This window comes from Aulonocara stuartgranti, assembly GCF_965226115.1.
Source record: "Aulonocara stuartgranti genome assembly, chromosome: 23".
NCBI lineage: Eukaryota > Metazoa > Chordata > Actinopteri > Cichliformes > Cichlidae > Aulonocara > Aulonocara stuartgranti.
The window spans coordinates 16622528-16630875 of record NC_138958.1 but is presented as its reverse complement, the minus strand read 5'-3'; the positions used below and the strand labels follow the sequence as shown (position 1 = coordinate 16630875).

Genomic DNA, 8348 nt, shown 5'->3' with positions numbered 1-8348 from the left:
TCAAAGCCGTCAATCATAGGAGAAAACCGGATGTCTTGCTCTGAAGCAACTGTCAGAATAAAAAGTGTGAAAAAAAGTAGAAATGAGGAGCTACTGCTCCCTGTGGCAAACAAATGCACTCTAAATTTTTCAAATTAAGTTACTGACCTGAAACAGACTTTCTATAGAGGTGAGGATAGTGCAGGTAAGATTACACACAAGATGAGAAGGATGCCAAAATGTAATTAAAGAGAGGTAGAATTTTTAGTGTAAACTGCATGTCTGATGTCTTCAATCAGTGCAGTTATGGTTTAAAAGGTATGTTGTCTATTAGTGTAAAGCTGAAAAAAAATAAATGTCCTTAACAGTGCATCAAATAAAGTAAAATGTTAAGGAGGACGGTGATCGTGACAAGCCTACTAGAAATGACATTCGTAAATGTTTTTGTCTCATTTAACCTACTAGTTAAGTTGACAGAACAAGGGCTCTCAATAACCAGTCCTTGTAGGATGAATTCATTGTGAACTACCATTTAATGTAGATAATGTGAAATGATTGCTATTGTAGCAACTTTTTTAAATTAATAGAAATAGTGTTTTCATATTATCTTTGCTGCTCTAACTGCAGAAATTTCAATTCTTGTTTGCATAAACAAAAAAAGACCTATGATTACATCATCTGTAAAAACACATTGTGTACAGTCCAATTCTATTACATAATTTCAGGACGTGGTTGTTGTTTTAATCCCAACTCAAAAGGCTTATATTGCAGATAGCTGTGAGCATAGGTGATAAAAAGAAGGTTTAACATTCCTAAAATATGTACATCTTTATTAAAAAGGGATATTCTTTCGTTAGTGTGTATTTTCAAGTCTCACTTTTCTGTTACTTTTATGATTTGATTCATCTCCACTGGATGCACTTACACCAGAACCCAGTGCATCCACAAAAGGTCTTGAAAAGACCAGACCTTCGTGGCGCCTCTCATGTAAATATTTGGAAATGCTTTGGTGACAAGCTGAACTAACAAGCTGCCTTTAAATTAGAATTTACTAGTGTGTCACTAGAGAAGCAGAAAGACTTAAGCAAAAGAGTGAAGCACAGCCATGTGGATGGTTTTAAAAAGCCTGTATTTTATTGTCTATTTGTTGACAAAATTGCAGCCAAATCTCTTCATTTTCACTATGTTGATATTTAGTTCTTGGAATTTCATTGTGTGTGTGTGTGTGTGTGTGTGTGTGTGTGTGTGTGTGTGTGTGCATAACATGAAGGAAGTTTAGGCTTTTATTGTGTTAGCTGGCTCAACAAAATCTAAAACCCCAGTTTAAGATAATGGGTATTGCAACAGTAAATAATAGATTTCTCTGTTAAGTCATACTGTCTGTGCATGCTCTCATCAAAAGAGGTGTTTCATGTGCTATTTCAGTCTTCTTCCACATACAGTGATTCCTAGAAGTCTAATGAAACACTGCTACAAAGAGATTAATCAAACTGCATTTCGAACAGTATAACACAGAGCAGCAGTTTGGAATCAAGTGTTGAAACATTTTGTGCATTACTAGCTGGATATCTGCAAATTCCAGTGACAATATGAGACAGTTTGCGTCAGGTGCGATTTTAACAACTAGCACATATAAGATGTACTCACCCAGCAGAATCACTTTTTGCATGTAAAACCTGCTGTAAAAGACAAAAACATGTGAAAAGAAGAGCTTCCTATTGATATTAAACTTAAAGGAAATCTTCTTACATTCACTTCAATTTTATTTAGAAAGTGCCAAAATCACAATAACAGGTTCCTCAAGTGGGAAAACAGCATAATCTGCTCCCAACCAGGTGATGTGTCCATTATAAGTTATCTATGGTGATTTAGCAAGCCTCAGGCAAAACTGACTTTAAGCTGGACATAGGTCACTAACTCATTAATCTAATTGTGATATGCTATATTTCTTTATTATAGCAAAGTCTTTGTTCTCATTAATATTGTCGGGGACTGCCGAGGTTTTCTCTGTGTTATTGTAGGGTCTTTACCTTACAATATTTCAATAAGGAGAAATGACTTGGAAGAACTGCACTGATTTATTGAGATGGAGAAATTAATGTATTTGGTGATTAAACTCCAATGACCCATCATGGCAGAACGGAATCCTAGCAGTTATGAAATTTAGGAAAAGATCCCCCGAAGTCTAGGTGCTGGTGGTGGTGAAGATGAAGACTGAGGCTTGAATGGAGCTCTGGCTGAGGTGTCTGAAGGGGAGGTGGAAAGTAGGTGGGTTTAACAAGTGAGTCTGAAAGGTGGAATGATGGAGAGCACAGATTTAAACCATGCAAAGCGGAAGCTGATTGGCCGAGGTGAGAAAGAAGACGACTGGACTAGAGTAATGATGTCAGTACTGAGACTGACAGCATGTGAAAGCAGCAATCATGTAAAAAATAGAAAAGCAGTTGAACACCCAGGAAAGCAGGCAGATAAGTGATTACGGATCTTCCTTACTGCTGACAAAATATTAGGGAAACATGACGATACCTTTTACAAATCTGCATTGGTTCTGTGCTGTGCTGGTCCGACAGTAGGTTTTGTGGCTGTATAGCCTGGTAATGCCACCCTGATTAAATCTTTTCCTCTACTTGTAAAGCTGTGGAGAATTGCTTGTAGTTTCTCTCTAATAGAAACACAATAACAAGGGTTCAGTAGCCAAATAGATCTCATTAAACGAGACTCATTCTCAGTTATGAGCATTTTTTTTAATAACAGATCATTAAATTGTGTTTGCCATTTTGCCAACAGTCTACAGTCTCTACTGATGTCTATTAGTGTAAAAAAGCAAGTCAATGCCAATTGTTAAATCCTGACCTTTATCCTATTTATGGGCTATTGTACTACATCAATACAAGAGAGCAGTGGGCAGTAATTATAGGCTTATCGGATGTAGAATATACAATCATTCAGCTTCTCCATTTTGTAGCTTGCTTAATGATTTAGGTTTGAAGGGACATAAAACACCGTCACCTTAACATGGTTGCTGTCTTACAGTTGTCGATTTAGAAACATTGTTTAATGGATTGCTTTTCTGTACCTAAGTAGCTGCATAAATATTCAGAGGACCAATTAGTGAGAAATGTTTCAGTGCCATTGATTGTGAATAAAAGCATGAAGACTGACAACTGCAAGGACCTATCTATTGCATTTAAGCCATGACCTCATTAGATGAGACAGATGGCCCTTTGACTGATTATGTTATTTTGTTTAAATACCAGGAACACAGATCTAAACAACAAAGGTATAATGGTGCAAATATGCCAGTACACAGCTTGCATGTCTCATGGTTCATTTAGGTTTGAGACTTCCAGCCAAGCAACAGAACAGAAGCAATCAGGAAGAATTCAAACTGGATATTTTTACAGAGTAAACATTTTTACCATATTTATAACGAAGCTAAAAAGCTAATTTTCTTTCATAAGATGGATAATTCCGACTAACATGGGGTGAGCCCATATTATGCTCACTTATTAACTAGAATAGGTTTACACATTATAGCAAAGACCCCTGGTTCACTGTGACAGTAGCCACCACAGGAAATAGCTGACTGTGCCAGTGCAAGCCTGCAGGCTTGAAGTTCTGAAGGATAGCAAAGTGTCTGCGATCCTGTGTCACATTTACAACCTGAATCCAAAGTAGGAGAATATACCAATGTTGTGGACAATAATGCATTTGGTTCCAGTAACAAAGATGAGCGCAGGGGCGATTTTAGCCCATTAAAATGAATCAAAGCACCCCCAAATATTTCTTACTTTTTTTTGACAATATTTGCTGTTTGTGTGACACACTACTAAAAAATATAAAAGGGTCATTCTTACTATTCGGTGCCATTTGAGTCCTAATGACATAATATGCTATATTTAGTGTAAAACTTGTCTAATGCTTATTTCTAAACCATTTTCTTGTATGTTTAACCCCCCTCTACCATAGAACACATTGATATATACACAGGATAAATACATTAAAAGTAAATTACTTTTATTTTAGCACAAGTCACTAAAGTACTATGTCCCCAGTCATGCTTGCTCGACTTCAGTTACAAATATAACTTAAAAAAAAAAAAAATCTAGATTTTTCATCATTTCTGGATTGGCTTATTTCTAATGTTCCTCATCAAATGTTCTTTTTTATTATTAATGCATGTTTAATACTTAAAATCTTTAAAAAATGTTGTGTCCCTGAATCAACTGTCACCCCTGTTACTCTGATAAGAATTCCATAGAACACATCACCTGATTATTCTTTTAGTCACATGACACTCCCGGATGTAACATATTTTGGAGGGAAAACTTTCAAGAAGAAGACGAGTAAGTACCACTCTTTAATCAACCCTTTTTTCAATGTTTTAGCAAGATTTTGTAATGTGGCAAAGCATAACACGTCCAACCTGTTACGCTTATTAATAGTGGAAACAATTTTTTTTTGTAATTTTTATAATATGGCTAATAAACATGTTAAAAATGGTTCTTAGTGGTCACCATGTACTAGCTTGTTGTTCATCATACTAGTAGTAATGGCTAAGTTTAGCATAAAATCTCCCCCCTGTTACCGTCACCCCTGTTATTGCTATGCACTGTAACAGGGGGGGCACATGGTAACAGGGGGGACGTAAGATGATAGAAGTTTAGTGTTTAGGGTTATTTATACAAGTGTGTATTGGTAATTATTATTAACCTGTATATATATACTTTTAGAAGATTTTGAATAGTATACATTTTTCAGGGAATGGCACCAATGTCTGCTGCGGAGAAGCAGCGGCGCTACCGAGCACGTCGTGATGCTGACCCTGAGAGAAGACAGATATATCTCAATAAAGAGAAAGAGAAGTGGAGAAAGGACAGAGAGGAAGGGAAAAAAAAGAAAGTGGCAGATCTCAGTGAACGACAGAAGAGAGCACAGAGAAAGCAGTGGCGAGAAAGGAAAAGAAAGCAGAGGGCTAGTGCCAAAGGCAGGACAGAATTTGAGGCTATGAATACTCCTCCCCTAAGTCCAGAATATTCCCTAGAGCCAGAAAATGCCCCGCAACCAGGACCCTCAAGGTTAGAAGAAGAGTTGACAGTTCAATGCTTTGCTGATTAGGTAGATTTTGTATTTGAATGATAAAACGTGATTTTGCCCTAAAAAGAGAGAGAGAGAGAGAGCGAGAGAGAGAGAGAGAGTGTGTGTGTGTGTGTGTGTGTGTGTGTGTGTGTGTGTGTGTGTGTGTGTGAGTCTACCTGCCTAATACATTATAAACATATAATATCCAACGTCTATCTTATACTGTATCTAAACATTTATCTAAACATATATATATAATAATTGTGAAGGAGACTCAAGAATGAAATTAAAGAGCTAAAGGCCTTGTTGGAAAAGGAAAAGAGAAAAAAAGAAAAATACAACAAGAGGTGCCAGCGTTTGGGTGGGGGAAAAAAATCCCCACGTTCTAAAGTGGATGCACTGCTGCGTCATGAAACAGTTAGCAACACAATTAGGAAAAGACTATTACTGCAGGAATCAATCATTGAGGAAATCAGGAATAAATACAAAAACACCAAAAAGGAACGAGAGAGGCAAATTATTGCAAAAACGACAATAGGAAAAATTATAAAGAAATACAGGCTACAGAGGGCTGCACAGACAGCTCTAGGCTTTTCAAAAAAGCGTGGTCAAAGACAAGATGGAGGGCTCATAACCTTTGAAAGAAAGGAAAGCAATAGATTACCAGTTGATTGCAAGCAGAAAATAAAGGCCTTCTTCTTAAGAGATGACGTCAGTCGGATGACAACAGGACGAAAGCAAACTGTAACTCAAAAGAAAATAAAAAAACAGAAACGTTTGCTAACTGATTCACTGAAGAATCTGCACCATAAGTTTCTTTCAGAAACTGAGCATCAGGTCTCATATTCTTGTTTCTGCACCTTAAGACCATTTTGGGTTGTGGTGCCCACAGAAGCTGATCGTGAAACCTGTCAGTGCAGGACACATGAGAACTTACAGTTCATGGCCAATGCCCTGTACGTCCAAGGTCTGTCAGCAACAAAACACATTGAAGAGATGGTAGATGCAACAATGTGTGATGCTAAATCCAAAGTCTGTGCATACGGTGAGTGCAAAGACTGTTTCAGTACAACACACACACTCTTGAGACCTCCTAACAACACAGAGATAGCCTTTACCAAGTGGTCTCTAGAAGAGAATGAAAAATTAAATGATGGAGAGGTATCTGGTAAAAAGTCAACAATTACAGTGAAGACAACTGTCATGACAACAGAGGATGCACTTGCAGGGGAATTTCATGACGGACTACTCAGATTTAGGCGGCACGTCTTTAATATCCGATGGCAGTATAGGGCCTACAGACAACTGAGAGAAAATTTGAGAAACGATGAATGTCTGCTACATGTAGATTTTAGTGAGAACTACTCCTGTAAGTATTCTCAAGAAGTACAAGCAGTCCACTTCGGAGGGTCACACCAGCAGGCAACCCTACATACTGGAGTACTGTACACTGCAGCTGAACAGTCACCAGTAACATTCTGCTCTATCTCACCTTCCAGGCGGCATGATCCCCCTGCGATATGGGCCCATCTTGACCCTGTGTTAGACATGATCAGAGAAAGATACCCTCTTATCAAACACCTCCATGTCTTCAGCGATGGTCCAGCTACACAATACAAACAAAAGGGCAACTTTTACCTGCTCTCAAAAGAGCCATTCAAAAAAGGGTTCAAAAACATCAGCTGGGGGGGGCGCTAGCGAGCCAGCAATGGAGTAGGACGTGTTTCTGAAGGCTCCCGCTAACAGAGTTTCAGAAATAGTTTTTTTTCAACCTACAAAGTCTCATTTTATGTCACAGGGGAAGCTAACAGTTTTATATACTATATTAAAGCTTCACTCGAGACAAAATGGCATCGAACCTAAGGAAATACAAGTACACCGGAGGAACTGCGGCTAGGCCCGGCGCATCCTCGGGCGAGAATACCAATGGTGGCCCAAGGGCGGCGCCCGGCTCAGCGACCACTGAGGAACGGGCTCAGCAGAGCGATGGGCGCTTTGTGGACACTGATGCCCTGAAATTAGAGCTTCTTCAATCCATTAAAGATGATATCAGCGTGGTGTTAAAAGAAGAACTCAGGAATGCACTGAAAGAAGATTTTGATAACATTAGGGCTGATGTGCAAGAAGTGAGAAATGAGATTGCTAACAATACGGCAGCAGCGCGCGCTGAAATGGATGGAGTTAAGGCCACGGTGAAAGAAGTAGAGGACGGGCTGTCAATGTGGAGCGATGAGGTGGTCACCTTGCAATCTACGGTGAAGACTTTGAGGAAGGAGCTATCTGACCTGAAAGATAAATGTGATGACATGGAAGGCAGGATGCGGAGATCCAATATCCGTATCATGGGGGTCCCGGAGGGCCCGGATTCGAGCTCCACCACGGCCGTATCCGCGCTACTACGTGAAGCGCTGGGTATGGATAAAGATGTTATTGTCGACCGCTCACACAGGAGTCTGGCCCCGAGAAGGCCGGGTGGTAACCCGCGGGCCATCATAGCCAAGCTTCATTACTACCAGGACTGTGTGGAAATTCTACGCCGTGCCAGGACCCAAGCTCCGCTGAGGTTCAATGGACAACCGATTGCAATATTCCCGGATTTTACGACCTCGGTGGCCCGAGCTCGGGCTGCTTTTACAGAAGTCCGGAAACTTCTCCGTGAGCAGGAAGGTATCCGTTTTGGGATCAGGTTCCCAGCACGACTTTGTATCACGCACAACGGGGAGGAGAAAGAATTTCTGGATGCGGCGAAGGCAATGGAATATGTTAAAGAACATATTATCAACGTTTGAGGAGGCTGCGCCTGTCGCTCTATGTGGGAGCGCCAGTGCTACGGTTGGTTGTCTCAGTTACGGCTGAGTGTACATGACTGTTTGTTGTAGCGTTCGCACGGTGATGAAAAGCTTGAAGAGACACTTCTTGTTCAGACATTTAAACTTATTTCATAAACACATTTTGGTTCATTTTATTTCATGGCAATACCATTGGGTTTAGAAAAGTTCTATACTTTGTTTGGATGTCGATATATGTATGTGTGTATATATATATATATTTTCTTTTTCTTTTTCTATTTTATTGACTATTTTTCTTTGTAGGATATGTTATGTCAAGCGGCCAGCGGGAGCCTAAGAGTCTGGCTTATAGTAACCCAAACAAGCACTAGGCTATATGTGTGGATCTGTTTGCAGGGGGTTTGGCAGTCACCATGTTCGATCTGGTGTAATTGCTCATTGTGTTCTTGGTTTGGGCTTCAGCCAGATATGTTTATTTTACTTATCAATGTGTTTTTTGTT

General features: G+C 39.6%; 1 long non-coding RNA gene across 1 annotated transcript; it reads left to right on the top strand.

The window, feature by feature from the left end:
- The first annotated feature begins 3882 nt into the window (after window positions 1-3882).
- On the top strand, window positions 3883-5142 carry LOC309699850. The gene is made up of 2 exons (XR_014274508.1): window positions 3883-4325; window positions 4741-5142. It is a non-coding gene; the product is annotated as an uncharacterized lncRNA (long non-coding RNA).
- The last annotated feature ends 3206 nt before the right edge of the window (window positions 5143-8348 follow it).